The 16,562-nt window shown below is 46.4% G+C and overlaps 1 protein-coding gene across 4 annotated transcripts in view; it reads right to left on the minus strand.

Moving 5' to 3' along the window:
* Nucleotides 1–14,563: 14,563 nt before the first annotated feature.
* Nucleotides 14,564–16,562, minus strand: part of LOC123993143 — a 28,337-nt gene continuing 26,338 nt past the window's right edge. For 3 of the 4 annotated variants that reach the window (XM_046294979.1, XM_046294978.1, XM_046294975.1), the window contains 3 exons: nt 15,553–15,726; nt 14,976–15,022; nt 14,564–14,694 (listed from right to left, as the gene is read on the minus strand). The gene's annotated coding sequence lies outside the window, so the exon portion shown is untranslated. The remainder of the gene's footprint in view (nt 14,695–14,975; nt 15,023–15,552; nt 15,727–16,562) is intronic. The other variant, XM_046294977.1, reaches the window with a different exon arrangement.

Below are 16,562 nucleotides of genomic sequence, written 5' to 3' on the forward strand. Positions count from 1 at the left end.
CACATGCGTCCTCCATTGCCTGGAGAAGCGGCATGCGGGCATAGAGTTGATGATCATACACTTTCCAGCGCCAGGCTGAGAAGAATTCCTCTATGGGATTTAGAAAAGGTGAATATGGGGGTAGGTACAAAACTACAAATTGTGGATGTTTTGGACCAGAACGGCCCGGTGAAAACTAACATTGTCCCATAAAAACGACAAATCTAGCAGGCTCCTGATCTGGATCAGGGACAAACATTGTGTAAATTGCATCCAGAAAAGTGAGCATATGGCCGGTGTTGTACGGACCCAGTGTGACATTGTGATGGAGGACCCCGTTTTGAGTGATGGCAGCACACAGTTATATTACCCCCACGCTGTCCAGGGACATTGGTAATTGCCCTCTGTCCTATTACATTTCTTCCGCGGCGCCTGGTTTTGGTGAGGTTGAAGCCAACCTCATCCACATAAATAAATTAATGGAGAATTACATGGGCATCCAGCTCCAATACTCTCTGTAACAGACAAAAGGATATACAGATGAGTAAATATGGTCTGAAGTACTGGAAGTAGTGTTGCATACATACCTCTACAAAGTCATGTCGCATATTCTTGATTGTATCATTATTACCTAGTGACCTCATGGTGGAATGTTATTCATATTGTTGCACCCCTTCTGAAAAAACCTACACTCGATCCCTCCGATGTCAACAACTACAGACCAGTATCCCTTCTTTCTTTTCTCTCCAAAACTCTTGAACGTGCCGTCCTTGGCCAGCTCTCCCGCTATCTCTCTCTGAATGACCTTCTTGATCCAAATCAGTCAGGTTTCAAGACTAGTCATTCAACTGAGACTGCTCTCATCTGTATCACGGAGGCGCTCCGCACTGCTAAAGCTAATTCTCTCTCCTCTGCTCTCATCCTTCTAGATCTATCGGCTGCCTTCGATACTGTGAACCATCAGATCCTCCTCTCCACCCTCCCCGAGTTGGGCATCTCCGGCGCGGCCCACGCTTGGATTGCGTCCTACCTGACAGGTCGCTCCTACCAGGTGGCGTGGCGAGAATCTGTCTCCTCACCACGCGCTCTCACCACTGGTGTCCCCCAGGGCTCTGTTCTAGGCCCTCTCCTATTCTCGCTATACACCAAGTCACTTGGCTCTGTCATAACCTCACATGGTCTCTCCTATCATTGCTATGCAGACGACACACAATTAATCTTCTCCTTACCCCCTTCTGATGACCAGGTGGCGAATCGCATCTCTGCATGTCTGGCAGACATATCAGTGTGGATGACGGATCACCACCTCAAGCTGAACCTCGGCAAGACGGAGCTGCTCTTCCTCCCGGGGAAGGCCTGCCCGTTCCATGATCTCGCCATCACGGTTGACAACTCCATTGTGTCCTCCTCCCAGAGTGCTAAGAACCTTGGCGTGATCCTGGATAACACCCTGTCGTTCTCAACTAACATCAAGGCGGTGGCCCGTTCCTGTAGGTTCATGCTCTACAACATCCGCAGAGTACGACCCTGCCTCACACAGGAAGCAGCGCAGGTCCTAATCCAGGCACTTGTCATCTCCCGTCTGGATTACTGCAACTCGCTGTTGGCTGGGCTACCTGCCTGTGCCATTAAACCCCTACAACTCATCCAGAACGCCGCAGCCCGTCTGGTGTTCAACCTTCCCAAGTTCTCTCACGTCACCCCGCTCCTCCGCTCTCTCCACTGGCTTCCAGTTGAAGCTCGCATCCACTACAAGACCATGGTGCTTGCCTACGGAGCTGTGAGGGGAACGGCACCTCAGTACCTCCAGGCTCTGATCAGGCCCTACACCCAAACAAGGGCACTGCGTTCATCCACCTCCCTACCACTGAGGAAGTTCAGCTCCCGCTCAGCCCAGTCAAAACTGTTCGCTGCTCTGGCCCCCCAATGGTGGAACAAACTCCCTCACGACGCCAGGACAGCGGAGTCAATCACCACCTTCCGGAGACACCTGAAACCCCACCTCTTTAAGGAATACCTAGGATAGGATAAGTAATCCCTCTCACCCCCCTTTAAGATTTAGATGCACTATTGTAAAGTGACTGTTCCACTGGATGTCATAAGGTGAATGCACCAATTTGTAAGTCACTTTGGATAAGAGCGTCTGCTAAATGACTTAAATGTAAATGTAAATGTATTGTATCATTATTGCCTAGTAACTTCATTGTGGAATGTTTTTCACATTCTATCATTATTACCTAGTGACCTCATGGTGGAATGTTATTCATATTGTATCATTATTACCTAGTGACCTCATGGTGGAATGTTTTTCAAATTGTATCGTTATTCCCTAGTGACCTCATGGTGGAATGTTATTCAAATTGTATCATTATTACCTAGTGACCTCATGGTGGAATGTTATTCAAATTGTATCATTATTACCTAGTGACCTCATGGTGGAATGTTATTCAAATTGTATCATTATTACCTAGTGACCTCATGGTGGAATGTTATTCATATTGTATCATTATTACCTGGAGTCCTTTCCTGCAGTCAAATTACCCAGTAACTTCATTGTGGAATGTTTTTCATATTCTATCATTATTACCTATTGACCTCATGGTGGAATGTTATTCATATTCTATCATTACCAACATTATTCACTGTTGTTGATAACACACCAACATTATTCACTGTTGTTGATAACACACCTTACCAACATTATTCACTGCTGTTGATAACACACCTTACCAACATTATTCACTGTTGTTGTTAACACACCTTACCAACATTATTCACAGTTGTTGATAACACACCTTACCTACTGTCACGCCTTGGTCATTGTATTTTGTGTTTTTGTTATATGTTTGGGTAGGCCAGGGTGTGACATGGGTTTATATGTTGTTTTCGTATTGGGGTTTGTATTATTTGGGATCGTGGCTGATTAGGGGTGTTGTTAGGCTTGGCTGCCTGAGGCGATTCTCAATCAGAGTCAGGTGCTTATCGTTGTCTCTGATTGGGAACCGTATTTAGGGAGCCATAGTTTCGCTTTGTATTTCGTGGGTGATTGTTCCTGTCTTTGTGTAGTTTCACCAGATAGGCTGTAATAGATTTCACGTTCCGTTTGTTGTTTTTGTATTTAGTTATTTCATGTATCGTTTCGTTTTCTTCATTAAAGATCATGAGTAACAAACACGCTGCATTTCGGTCCGACTCTCTTCCTTCAACAGAGGAACGTCGTTACAGAATCACCCACCACTCACGGACCGAGCAGCGTGTAAACTGGCAACGACGTAGACAGCTTCAGGTGCGAAAGGAGGACGTCATGGACGGTAGAGGCATGGAGTATACGACGTGGGAAGAAATCGACAGGTGGGCGGCCGACCCAGAGAGAGTGCAGGAGCCCGCCTGGGATTCGCTTCAGCAGTGCGAAGAGGGCTACAGGCGAATGGAGTCAAAAACTAAAACAACGCGACGCAGAGCGAAAACTGAAAGTAACCCCCAATTATTTATTGGGGGAGAGCACAGAGAGAGAGTGGCTGAGTCAGGGTTCAGACCTGAGCCAACTCTCCCTGTTAATCGTGAAGAGCAGTTGCAGTGGGAGTGGCTGCACCACTTGGAGAATTGGACATGGGAGGAGGAATTAGACGGTAAAGGACCCTGGGCTCAGCCTGGAGAATATCGCCGTCCCAAGGAAGAAATAGAAGCGGCTAAAGCGGAGAGGCGCTGGTATGAGGAGGCAGCACGGCGATGCGGTTGGAAAAATTATTGGGGGGGGGGGGCTAGAAGGGAGTATGGTTATGCCAGGTAGGAGACCTGCGCAAACTCCCTGTGCTCACCGTTGGGCTAGAGAGACCGGGCAGGCACCGTGTTATGCTATGGAGCGCACGGTGTTTCCAGTGCGGGTACAGAGCCAGGTGCGGCACATACCAGTCCTTCCTATTGGCCGGGCTAGAGTGGGCATCGAGCCAGGTAAGCTTGGGCAGGCTCGGTGCTCAAGAGCTCCATTGCGCCTGCACGGTCCGGTCTATCCAGAGCCACCTCCACACACCAGTCCTCCGGTAGCAGCTCCCCGCACCAGGCTTCCTGTGCGTGTCCTCGATCCAGTACCACCAGCACCAGGCCATAGGTTTCACGTTCCGTTTGTTGTTTTTATATTTAGTTATTTCATGTATCGTTTCGTTTTCTTCATTAAAGATCATGAGTAACAAACACGCTGCATTTCGGTCCGACTCTCTTCCTTCAACAGACGAACGTCGTTACACCTACATTATTCACTGTTGTCTTCCTATTTCCACAAATAGAAACCTTTTATTTGGTACTAAATAGGCACTTATTATAGTAATTTCTTTATTTAACCTTTTGAGATGGAAAACTTTATTTGTTGTTGTTACAAATTTGAATGTGTTCTTTATAACAGAATGTTAAAATTAGGGGAAGTTTTAGTTGGATATAAACTGGTAATAATCTAGTGGCCAATCTTCATTGTAAAAGGGTCAACATGTTTCTGATAACATTTCAGTTTGACTTGGATGCATATTTGATGTGGTTGAAAAACGATCAGCTTTTATGATGCTGATAAAGAGGAACTTTAACAGACAGACTCTGACTGAGCAGTGTGGTCTACAGGTTATACACTGAGTGGACTAGATATTACTCTAACTGAGCAGTGTAGTCTACAGGTTATACACTGATTGGACTAGATATTACTCTAACTGAGCAGTGTAGTCTACAGGTTATACACTGAGTGGACTAGATATTACTCTAACTGAACAGTGTAGCCTAAAGGTTATGCACTGAGTGGACTAGATATTACTCTAACTGAACAGTGTAGTCTACAGGTTATACACTGAGTGGACTAGATATTACTTCAACTGAACAGTGTAGCCTACAGGTTATACACTGAGTGGACTAGATATTACTCTAACTGAGCAGTGTAGTCTATAGGTTATACACTGAGTGGACTAGATATTACTCTAACTGAGCAGTGTACACTACAGGTTATACACTGAGTGGACTAGATATTACTCTAACTGAGCAGTGTAGTCTATAGGTTATACACTGAGTGGACAAAATATTAAGAACACCTTCCTAATATTTTGTCAACCTCACCCACCCCTCCCCCACTTTTGTCCTCAGAACAGCCTCAATGGATTCTACAAGGTGTTGAAAATGTTCCAAAGGGATGCTGGCCCTTGTTGACTCCAATGCTTCCCACAGTTGTCAAGTTGGCTGGATGTCCTTTGGGTGGTGGAAAATACCTGTGCCACACATACCGGTGCGTTTGGCACTTACTACCATACCCTGTTCAAAGGCACTTAAATATTTTGTCTTGCTCACTCACTCTCTGAATGACACACATACACAACCCATGTCTCAATTGTATCAAGGATAAAAACGATTCTTTAACCTGTCTCCTCCCGTTCATCTACAAGTGACATCAATAAGGGCTCATAGCTTACACCTGGATTCACCTGGTCAGTTTGTCATGGACAGAAAGGTGTCCTTAATGTTTTATACACTTAGTGTAATGTTTTTTAATTAGCTGTTTTATGATTTTGTTATACTCTTGTGAATTCTATGGTTTTTACTAGATTACTTGTAGTTTCTCATGTTGTTTGTCTGTCATTTTTTAAATGATGGTGCTGCCTATCGTGGCCAGGACGCTCTTGAAAATAGATTTTAAATCTCAATGAGCCCTTCCTGGTTAAATAAAGGTTTTATAATAATAATAATAATAATAATACATTGCACACATAATTATAGATTTATTGATTTTTTAAATGTATCCTATTGTTTTCTCTTTAATCAACCTGCCATCTACCCACCTGGGGACTGAGGGTTATGAGCGAACCCCCATATCACTAGCTTCTCTTTATTCAACCTGCCATCTACCCACCTGGGGAATGAGGGTTATGAGAGAACCCCCATATCACTAGCTTCTCTTTATACAACCTGCCATCTACCCACCTGCGGAATGAGGGTTATGAGAGAACCCCCATATCACTAGCTTCTCTTTATACAACCTGCCATCTACCCACCTGTGGACTGAGGGTTATGAGAGAACCCCCACATCACTAGCTTCTCTTTATACAACCTGCCATCTACCCACCTGTGGACTGAGGTTTGAGAGAACCCCCACATCACTAGCTTCTCTTTATACAACCTGCCATCTACCCACCTGTGGACTGAGGTTTGAGAGAACCCCCACATCACTAGCTTCTCTTTATACAACCTGCCATCTACCCACCTGGGGACTGAGATTTATGAGAGAACCCCCACATCACTAGCTTCTCTTTATACAACCTGCCATCTACCCACCTGTGGACTGAGGTTTATGAGAGAACCCCCACATCACTAGCTTCTCTTTATACAACCTGCCATCTACCCACCTGTGGACTGAGGTTTATGAGAGAACCCCCACATCACTAGCTTGTTCTGCAGCCTTGTAAAGATAAGGAGGGGATGACTGGGAGGCAGGTTGGTATGGTTTTCACAATTAACATGCTTTTTCTTGTTTCAATAATGTTTTATTATGAAAATGTCATGTTTTGTCATAGATTGTCATGTCTTGTCCCTGTGCTTTCTCTTCTATTCGTTTCCCCCTGCTGGTCTTATTAGGTTCTTTCCCTCTCTCTCTCTCTCTCTCTCTCTCTCTATCGTTCCGTTCCTGCTCCCAGCTGTTCCTCATTCTCCTAACTACCTCGTTTACTCTTTCACACCTGTCCCCTATTTTGCCCTCTGATTAGAGTCCCTATTTCTCCCTCTGTTTCCGCTTCTGTACTTGTCGGATCCTTGTTTGATGTTTGCTGTGCTGTGTTCTTGTTCCGTCGTGTTTTTGCCTTCATCAGATGCTGCGAGTGAGCAGGTGTCTCTATCAGCTACGGCCTGCGCCTATCCGAAGCGACCTGCAGTCTGTGGCCGCTTCTCCTGTTGTTCCCCTCTACAGACTAGAGGATTTCTGTTATTCCTGTTTGGACATTACCTGTGAAAGAATTCAGGATTAGTCGTTTTCTGTTAAGACTGGAATAAACTCTGTTTCTGTTAAGTCGCTTTTGGGTCCTCATTCACCTGCATAACAGAAGGATCCGACCAAGAATGGACCCAGCGACTACGGATTCTCTCCACTCTGCTGTCGAGTTCCAGGGAGCGATGCTAGGCAGACACGAACAGGAATTGTCTGCTGCTCGACATGCCGTTGAGACCCTGGCCGCCCAAGTCTCCGGCCTCTCGGAGGAGATTCACAATCTCCGCCTCGATCCACCGGTTACCTCCTGGGCTTCCGGGTCTCCGGAGCCCAGAATTAATAACCCACCGTGCTACTCTGGGGAGCCCACTGAATGTCGCTCGTTCCTTACTCAGTGTGATATAGTGTTCTCTCTCCAGCCCCACACGTACTCCAGGGGTATTGCTCGTATCGCCTACGTCATATCTCTCCTTACTGGACGGGCTCGGGAGTGGGGCACGGCTATCTGGGAGGCAAGGGCTGAGTGTACTAACCAGTATCAGAACTTTAAGGAGGAGATGATACGGGTTTTTGATCGTTCTGTTTTTGGGAAAGAAGCTTCCTGGTCCCTGTCTTCCCTATGTCAAGGTAATCGATCCATAACGGATTACTCTATAGAGTTTCGCACTCTTGCTGCCTCCAGTAACTGGAACGAGCAGGCGTTGCTCGCTCGTTTTCTGGAGGGACTCCACGCTAAGGTTAAGGATGAGATTCTCTCCCGGGAGGTTGCATCCAGCGTGGATTCTTTGATTGAACTCGCTATTCGCATAGAACGACGGGTAGATCTTCGTCACCGAGCTCATGGAAGAGAGCTCGCGTTAACTGTGTCACCCCTCTCCCCGACACTACCATCTTTCCCCACTGACTCAGGTGTTGAGCCCATGCAGCTGGGGGGTATTCGCATTTCGACTAAGGAGAGGGAACGGAGAATCACCAACCGCCTCTGTCTCTATTGCGGTTCCGCTGGTCATTTTGTCATTTCATGTCCAGTTAAAGGCCAGAGCTCATCAGTAAGCAGAGGGCTACTGATAAGCGCTACTACTCTGTCCTCTCCGTCAAGTTCCTGTACTACCTTGCCGGTCCATCTACGCTGGACCGGTTCGGCAGCTTCCTGCAGTGCATTAATAGACTCTGGGGCGGAGGGCTGTTTTATGGACGAAGCCTGGGCTCGGGAACATGACATTCCTCTCAGACAGTTAGGGGAGCCCACGGCCATGTTCGCCTTGGATGGTAGTCCTCTCCCCAGTATATTATGTGAAACACTACCTTTAACCCTCACAGTATCTGGTAACCATAGTGAGACCATTTCTTTTTTGATTTTTCGTTCACCTTTTACACCTGTTGTTTTGGGTCATCCCTGGCTAGTCTGTCATAATCCTTCTTTTGATTGGTCTAGTAATTCTATCCTTTCCTGGAATGTTTCTTGTCATGTGAAATGTTTAATGTCTGCTTTTCCTCCTGTTTCTTATGCTCCCTCTTCACAGGAGGAGCCTGGTGATTTGACAGGATTGCCGGAGGAATATCATGATCTGCGCACAGTCTTCAGTCGGTCCAGAGCCACCTCCCTTCCTCCTCACCGGTCGTATGATTGTTGTACTGATCTCCTCAAGAAGCGTTTAACATCCGCTCCTATCCTTGTTACACCTGACGTCACTAAACAGTTCATTGTCGAGGTAGACGCGTCAGAGGTGGGCGTGGGAGCCATTCTGTCCCAGCGCTCCCATACTGACGATAAGGTCCACCCTTGCGCATATTTTTCTCATCGCTTGTCGCCGTCGGAACGTAACTATGATGTGGCTAATCGCGAACTGCTCGCCATCCGTGTAGCCCTAGGCGAATGGCGACAGTGGTTGGAGGGGGCGACCGTTCCTTTTGTCGTTTGGACTGACCATAAGAACCTTGAGTACATCCGTTCTGCCAAACGACTTAATGCGCGTCAGGCTCGTTGGGCGCTGTATTTCGCTCTTTTCGAGTTCGTTATTTCTTATCGTCCGGGCACTAAGAACACCAAGCCTGATGCTTTATCCCGTCTCTTCAGTTCTTCTGTAGCCTCTACCGACCCCGAGGGAATTCTCCCTGAGGGGCGTGTTGTCGGGTTGAATGTCTGGGGAATTGAGAGACAGGTAAAGCAAGCACTCATTCACACTCCGTCACCGCGCGCTTGTCCTAGGAACCTTCTTTTCGTTCCCGTTTCTACTCGCCTGGCCGTTCTTCAGTGGGCTCACTCTGCCCAGTTAGTTGGCCACCCCGGCGTTTGGGGTACGCTTGCTTCTATTCGCCAGCGTTTTTGGTGGCCTACTCAGGAGCGTGACACGCGCCGTTTCGTGGCTGCTTGTTCGGACTGCGCGCAGACTAAGTCCGGTAACTTTCTTCCTGCTTCTGCTCCTGGCCTTGCTGGGTCTCAGTCTGTCCCCAGCCACCGCATCTTTCCTGCACTTGCTGTGTCTCAGTCTGTCCACAGCCACCGCCTCTCTCCTGTTCCTGGTCTTAGCCTTGCTGTGTCTCAGTCTGTCCCTAGTTGTTACTCTCCTGGCCTGTTTGGTCCTGAGTGCTCTAACGCTTACAGTTCTCTGCCCGTGTCTCATTTTTATAAGAGTTATTGCCCTAGATTCCCTCTTCATCGTTTCCCGTTACGGTCCTGAGGAGAGGAGTTGGGTTCTTTCTCGGGACGTGCTGGACCGTTCGTTGTTCAATGATTTCCTCCGTTGCCGCCAGGGTTCCTCCTCGAGTGCGCCAGGAGGCGCTCGGTGAGTGGGGGGGTACTGTCATGTTTTGTCATAGATTGTCATGTCTTGTCCCTGTGCTTTCTCTTCTATTCGTTTCCCCCTGCTGGTCTTATTAGGTTCTTTCCCTCTCTCTATCTCTCTCTCTCTCTCTCTCTCTCTATCGTTCCGTTCCTGCTCCCAGCTGTTCCTCATTCTCCTAACTACCTCGTTTACTCTGTCACACCTGTCCCCTATTTTGCCCTCTGATTAGAGTCCCTATTTCTCCCTCTGTTTCCATTTCTGTCCTTGTCGGATCCTTGTTTGATATTTGCTGTGCTGTGTTCTTGTTCCGTCGTGTTTTTGCCTTCATCAGATGCTGCGAGTGAGCAGGTGTCTCTATCAGCTACGGCCTGCGCCTATCCGAAGCGACCTGCAGTCTGTGGCCGCTTCTCCTGTTGTTCCCCTCTACAGACTAGAGGATTTCTGTTATTCCTGTTTGGACATTACCTGTGAAAGAATTCAGGATTAGTCGTTTTCTGTTAAGACTGGAATAAACTCTGTTTCTGTTAAGTCGCTTTTGGGTCCTCATTCACCTGCATAACAGAAAAGTACAATATATTCATGCACAATTTGTTATTCAGCATAAAGACAACTAATTATCACATTGGTATTTACACAGTGTTATTGTAAGAGTAATGTTTAGACAGAGGATCCATCTAAAACAGAGAATGTTACTTTAACGTCCACTCATAAAGTCACACTATAACTTCATGGGAATCTTGTGGAAAGACTGCATGTTGTTTTGGATGTACTGAGTGAAGGTTTCAGTAGTTTATTTGCCATTTGCATGTATTAAAAGTAATACATACATTGTAATTCCTAGTTGGAGCTCTCTCGCATATAGGACAGTACATACCTGCTGGGATAGAAGCTGTTCTAGAACCTGGTATCCAGAAACTGCCTGGCAACCACTGGTCCTCCCAAGTTGGTGCCCTACATGGCAATTTTTCAATGAAGGTCCTGTGTCAAGGTCCTCACAATTATAGGAAGATTAGTATATTTGTGTGTGTCTGTGTGTGTCTAGTGTCTGTATGCCAATATGTTTGTGTGTGTGTGTGTGTGTCCAGTGTGTATGTGTTTTGTCCAGTGAGTGTGTGTGTGCCTTATGTCTGTGTGTGTGTCAGTGTGTCCAGTGATTGCGTGCGTGTATGTCCTGTGTGTGAGTCCTGTGTGTGTATGGATGTGTGTGTGTGTGTGTGTGTGTGTGTGTGTGTGTGTGTGTGTGTGTGTGTGTGTGTGTGTGTGTGTGTGTGTGTGTGTGTGTGTGTGTGTGTGTGTGTGTGTGTGTGTGTGTGTGTCCAGTGTGTATGTGTTTTGTCCAGTGAGTGTGTGTGTGCCTTATGTCTGTGTGTGTGTCAGTGTGTCCAGTGATTGCGTGCGTGTATGTCCTGTGTGTGAGTCCTGTGTGTGTGTGTGTGTGTGTGTGTGTGTGTGTGTGTGTGTGTGTGTGTGTGTGTGTGTGTGTGTGTGTGTGTGTGTGTGTGTGTGTGTGTGTGTGTGTGTGTGTGTGTGTGTGTGTGTGTGTGTGTGTGTGTGTCAGTGTGTCCAGTGAGTGTGTGTCAGTGTGTCCAGAATGTGTGTCCAGTGTGTGTGTGTGTTCAGTGTGTGTTTCTGTGTTTGTGTGTGTGTGCCCAGTGTTTGTTTGTGTCCTGTGTGTCATGTAAATGTAAATGTCATGGTGTGTGAGTCTAGTTTGTATGTATCTGTGTGTGTGTGTTTGTCCAGTGTGTGTGTGTGTGTGTGTGTGTACAGTGAGTGTGTGTATCTGTGGGTCGAGAGTGTGTGTGTGTGTGTGTGTGTGTGTGTGTGTGTGTGTGTGTGTGTGTGTGTGTGTGTGTGTGTGTGTGTGTGTGTGTGTGTGTGTGTGTGTGTGTGTGTGTGTGTGTGTGTGTGTGTGTGTGTGTGTGTGTTTCTGTTTTTGTGTGTGTGTGTCCAGTGTTTGTTTGTGTCCTGTGTGTCATGGTGTGTGAGTCCAGTTTGTATGTGTTGTGTGTTTGTGTTTGTGTGTATGTGTGTCCAGTATGTTTTTTTCAATAGTTGTAAAAACCAACTTCTTCCAGGCAGAATAGTTCCTGTATATTCAGACTTACTCATCACCAATCTTTTGTAATGTTTTGTGGGTTTCATAACCAAGTCTGTATAATAATTCAATAATGATGAGACGGGAGACAGGAATCAGTTCAAACATTTATCTGGAACGTGATCATATCAACACATACAAACCCCCATGATGCTCTGAGGCACAAATCTAATATACAACAAATACATAATACATAAGTAAATGGACACTAAACAAAACTCAGAGGACTTTAAATGTTTAGTTATAGAAAATAGGGCCATGGGACAGGGTCATAAAGGTCAGTATGTTTGATACCTGGTTACAGAGGTGACATAACAAGCATAAGGTCCATTATAACACAGTGAACTAGAGGTGGGAGCTAAAAGCAGACATGGACAGTGAGACGGTGTGAGGAGGTCAGGGGTCAAACACTAGATCAGGACAGGTAGAAATGGCAGGGCTGGAAATAGACAGAGACACATTCTGATCATGGCTCACACCTGAGACACCCAAACAGAAGATGCCAGTGTGTGTGTCAGAGTATGTGTGTTAGTGAGTGTGTGTGTCCTCTGTGTGTTTCCAGTGTGTGTGTTTGTGTGTGTGTTTCCAGCGTGTTTGTGTCCAGTGTGCGTGTTTGTGTGTGTGTTTCCAGTGTGTTTGTGTCCAGTGTGTGTGTCTAGTGTGTTTGTCAAATGTGTGTATGTCCATGTGAGTGCGTCCATGTGAGTGTGTCCAGTCTCTGTGTGTGTGTGTCCAGTCTGTGAGTGTATCCAGTGTGTGTGTGTTAGTGTGTGTGTGTGTGCATGTGTGTGTGTCTTCTGTTGTTGTGTGTGTCCATTGCGTGTGTGTCCAGTGTGTGTGTTTCCAGTGTGTGTGTGTGTGTGTGTGTGTGTGTGTCAGTATGTGTGTTTCCAGTGTGTGTGTGTGTGTATATATGTGTGTCCAGTGTGTGTGTGTGTCCAGTGTGTGTGTGAGTGTCCAGTGTGTGTGTGTGTGTGTGTGTGTGTGTGTGTGTGTGTGTGTGTGTGTGTGTGTGTGTGTGTGTGTGTGTGTGTGTGTGTGTGTGTGTGTGTGTGTGTGTGTGTGTGTCCAGTTTGTGTGTGTGTCCAGTTTGTGTGTGTGTCCAGTTTGTGTGTGTGTCCAGTTTGTGTGTGTGTGTGTGTTCAGTGTGTGTGTGTGTCCAGTGTGTGTGTGACCAGTGTGTGTGTGACCAGTGTGTGTGTGTGACCAGTGTGCGTGTGTGTGTTTTGTCCAGTGAGTGTGTGTGTGCCAGTGTGTGTCCAGTGTGTGTGTGTGTGTGTGTGTGTGTGTGTGTGTGTGTGTGTGTGTGTGTGTGTGTGTGTGTCAGTGTGTGTGTGTTGTGTGTATCCAGTGTGTGTGTGTGTGTGTGTGTGTGTGTGTGTGTGTGTGTGTGTGTGTGTGTGTGTGTGTGCGTGCGTGTGTGTGTGTGTCGTGTGTGTGTGTGTGTGTGTGTGTGTGTGTGTGTGTGTGTGTGTGTGTGTGTGTGTGTCCAGTGTCTGTGTGTGTGTCCAGTTTGTGTGTGTGTCCAGTTTGTGTGTGTGTCCAGTTTGTGTGTGTGTGTGTGTTCAGTGTGTGTGTGTGTGTCCAGTGTGTGTGTGACCAGTGTGTGTGTGTGACCAGTGTGCGTGTGTGTCAAGTGTGTGTCCAGTGTGTGTGTGTGTCCCCGGTGTGTGTCTGTGTGTGTGTCAAGTGTGTGTGTGTGTGTGTGTGTGTGTCCAGTGTGTGTGTGTGTGTGTGTGTGTGTGTGTGTGTGTGTGTGTGTGTGTGTGTGTGTGTGTGTGTGTGTGTGTGTGTGTGTGTGTGTGTGTGTGTGTGTGTGTGTGTGTGTCCAGTGTCTGTGTGTGTGTCTGTGTGTGTCTAGTTGTGTGTGTGTCCAGTGTGTGTGTCCAGTTTGTGTGTGTGTCCAGTTTGTGTGTGTGTCCAGTTTGTGTGTGTGTGTGTGTTCAGTGTGTGTGTGTGTGTGTGTCCAGTGTGTGTGTGACCAGTGTGTGTGTGTGACCAGTGTGCGTGTGTGTCAAGTGTGTGTCCAGTGTGTGTGTGTGTCCCCGGTGTGTGTCTGTCAAGTGTGTGTGTGTGTGTCCAGTGTGTTTGGGTGTGTGTCCAGTGTGTGTGTGTGAGTCCAGTGTGTTTGGGTGTGTGTCCAGTGTGTGTGTGTGAGTCCAGTGTGTGTGTGTTTGTCAGTGTATGTGTGTGTGTGTGTCCAGTGTGTGTCCCCGGTGTGTGTCCAGTGTGTGTGTCAAGTGTGTGTGTGTGTCCAGTGTGTTTGTGTCCAGTGTGTGTGTGTGTGTGTGTGTGTGTGTGTGTGTGTGTGTGTGTGTGTGTGTGTGTGTGTGTGTGTGTGTGTGTGTGTGTGTCAGTGTCTCTCTCTCACGGGGACACTGAGTCACCATCATACCAAAGATGAAACCCTGGATAGAGGGGCTCAGTGAATGTGATCAGATGGGTCAGTGTGTCAGAGGAGGCTCTATAGAAGGACAAAGTGCCGGCTGGCCAGTCCAGATACACTCCTACTCTGTGGGGGCTGGAGGGGTGGACGACTATGGTAGTGAGATGATTATTATGCCTGGCAGAGTAACTGTTGTCAGAGCAGAACAGCCTCCAGGACTTGTCATTATATCCAAGACAACAGTCAGCACCTCCTCCTCTCCTGTTGATTCCTTTATACGTCACTCCTATATCAGCTCCCATTCTCCCACTCCACTCTACCTCCCAGTAACAGCGCCCAGTCAGACCCTCTCTACACAGCACCTGTCCACAGTCCTCAAATCTCTCTGGGTGATCAGGATACGGCTGCTTCTCTCTCCTACATGTCACCTTTCGGTTCTCCTCAGACAGAGAGAGGAGTCTGTTTACTGTGTTTGGGTCCAGTGTGAGATCACAGACATCTGATGGATGAAACCAGACACAATATTAGAAATCATCATCATTCACATTAGAATGTTTACTCACTTTTCACTAATTAATTTAATGTAGATGTTTCTAGGTATCAAAAGGAGAAGTTAAGGTAACTTGAGACTTGTTGAATAATCATGTTATACTGTAAACGTTGGTATTTCTACTTCATAAAACAGCTGATATTTAATATGACCAAGTAAGTAATGATGGTGGTCTTTGACTTGAATTAAGACTTATTCTTAGTCATATTCTTCAAACAGTCAACACTCACATTTTCTAAGCACAGGTATCATTGTGTTCTCTCCACCATGTTCCACACTGTACAAGCAGAAGAACAGACAGTCATTGAGGGATACACCTGAACACACACACACACACACACACACACACACACACACACACACACACACACACACACACACACACACACACACACACACACACACACACACACACACACACACACACACACACACACACACACACACACACACACACACACACACACACACACACACACACACACACACACACACACACACACACAGACACACAGGACACACAGACACACACACAGACACACAGGACACACACACACACCCACACACACTGGACACACTCACACTGGAGACACACACACACCCACTGGAGACACACACACTGGACACACACGCACACAGGACACATGCACACACACACAGGACACACACACACACACATGACACACACATACTCACTGGACACACACACAGTCAGCATATAACTTTGTCCAAGTGGTGGCAGGAATGTTTGCAACCTGATAGGTCGAACATGTCTGATATGAACATGGACATAAACCCTCTACATACTTGAGTTTCTCCAGTCTGCAGTGTGGATCCTCCAGTCCAGCAGAGAGCAGTCTGACTGCTGAGTCTCCTGGGTGATTGTAGCTCAGGTCCAGCTCTCTCAGGTGTGAGGGGTTTGACCTCAGAGCTGAGACCAGAGAAGCACAGCCTTCCTCTGTGACTAGACAGCCTGACAGCCTGTAAAGAGTCACATCATATTAAAATCACACTGCTATTCATTGGTGGTGACAATAGAGCCAGTATATTTGTTTCTACATTTTGAGATGCATCAGTGTCCTGAAACCTTCCATTTCTATTCATAAATGAATGTATCATTATTATAAATGATCATAATATTACTGGGGGTTTTTCCGCCTAATAGTGTATTAAAGTAGTCAAAAGTGTATTATTTGGTCACATATTCTTCGAACACAATGACTACATCAAGCCTGTGACTGCCATGATTGAGAAAGATCATGAATGAATCATGAATAATAATGAGTGGGAAAGTTACAGAGGCTACAACAAAACATACTAACCTCTCACCATTACCAGTAACAGAGGCTACAACAAAACATGCTAACCTCTCACCATTACCAATAATAGAGGCTACAACCAAACATGCTGACCTCTCTCACCATTACCAATAACAGAGGCTACAACAAAACATGCTAACCTCTCACCATTACCAATAACAGAGACTACAACACAACATGCTAACCTCTCACCATTACCCATAACAAAGGCTACAACAAAACATGCTAACCTCTCACCATTACCAATAACAGAGACTAGAACAAAACATGCTAACCTCTCACCATTACCAATAACAGGGATGAATACTTTTGCAAGCCAAATCAAATCAAATTTTATTTGTCACATACACATGGTTAGCAGATGTTAATGCGAGTGTAGTGAAATGCTTGTGCTTCTAGTTCCGACAATGCAGTAATAACCAATGAGTATTCTAGCTAACAATTCCAAAACTACTACCTTATACACACAAGTGTAAAGGGATAAAGAATATGTACGTA

Source organism: Oncorhynchus gorbuscha, linkage group LG13 (assembly GCF_021184085.1).
Source record: "Oncorhynchus gorbuscha isolate QuinsamMale2020 ecotype Even-year linkage group LG13, OgorEven_v1.0, whole genome shotgun sequence".
Classification (NCBI taxonomy): domain Eukaryota; kingdom Metazoa; phylum Chordata; class Actinopteri; order Salmoniformes; family Salmonidae; genus Oncorhynchus; species Oncorhynchus gorbuscha.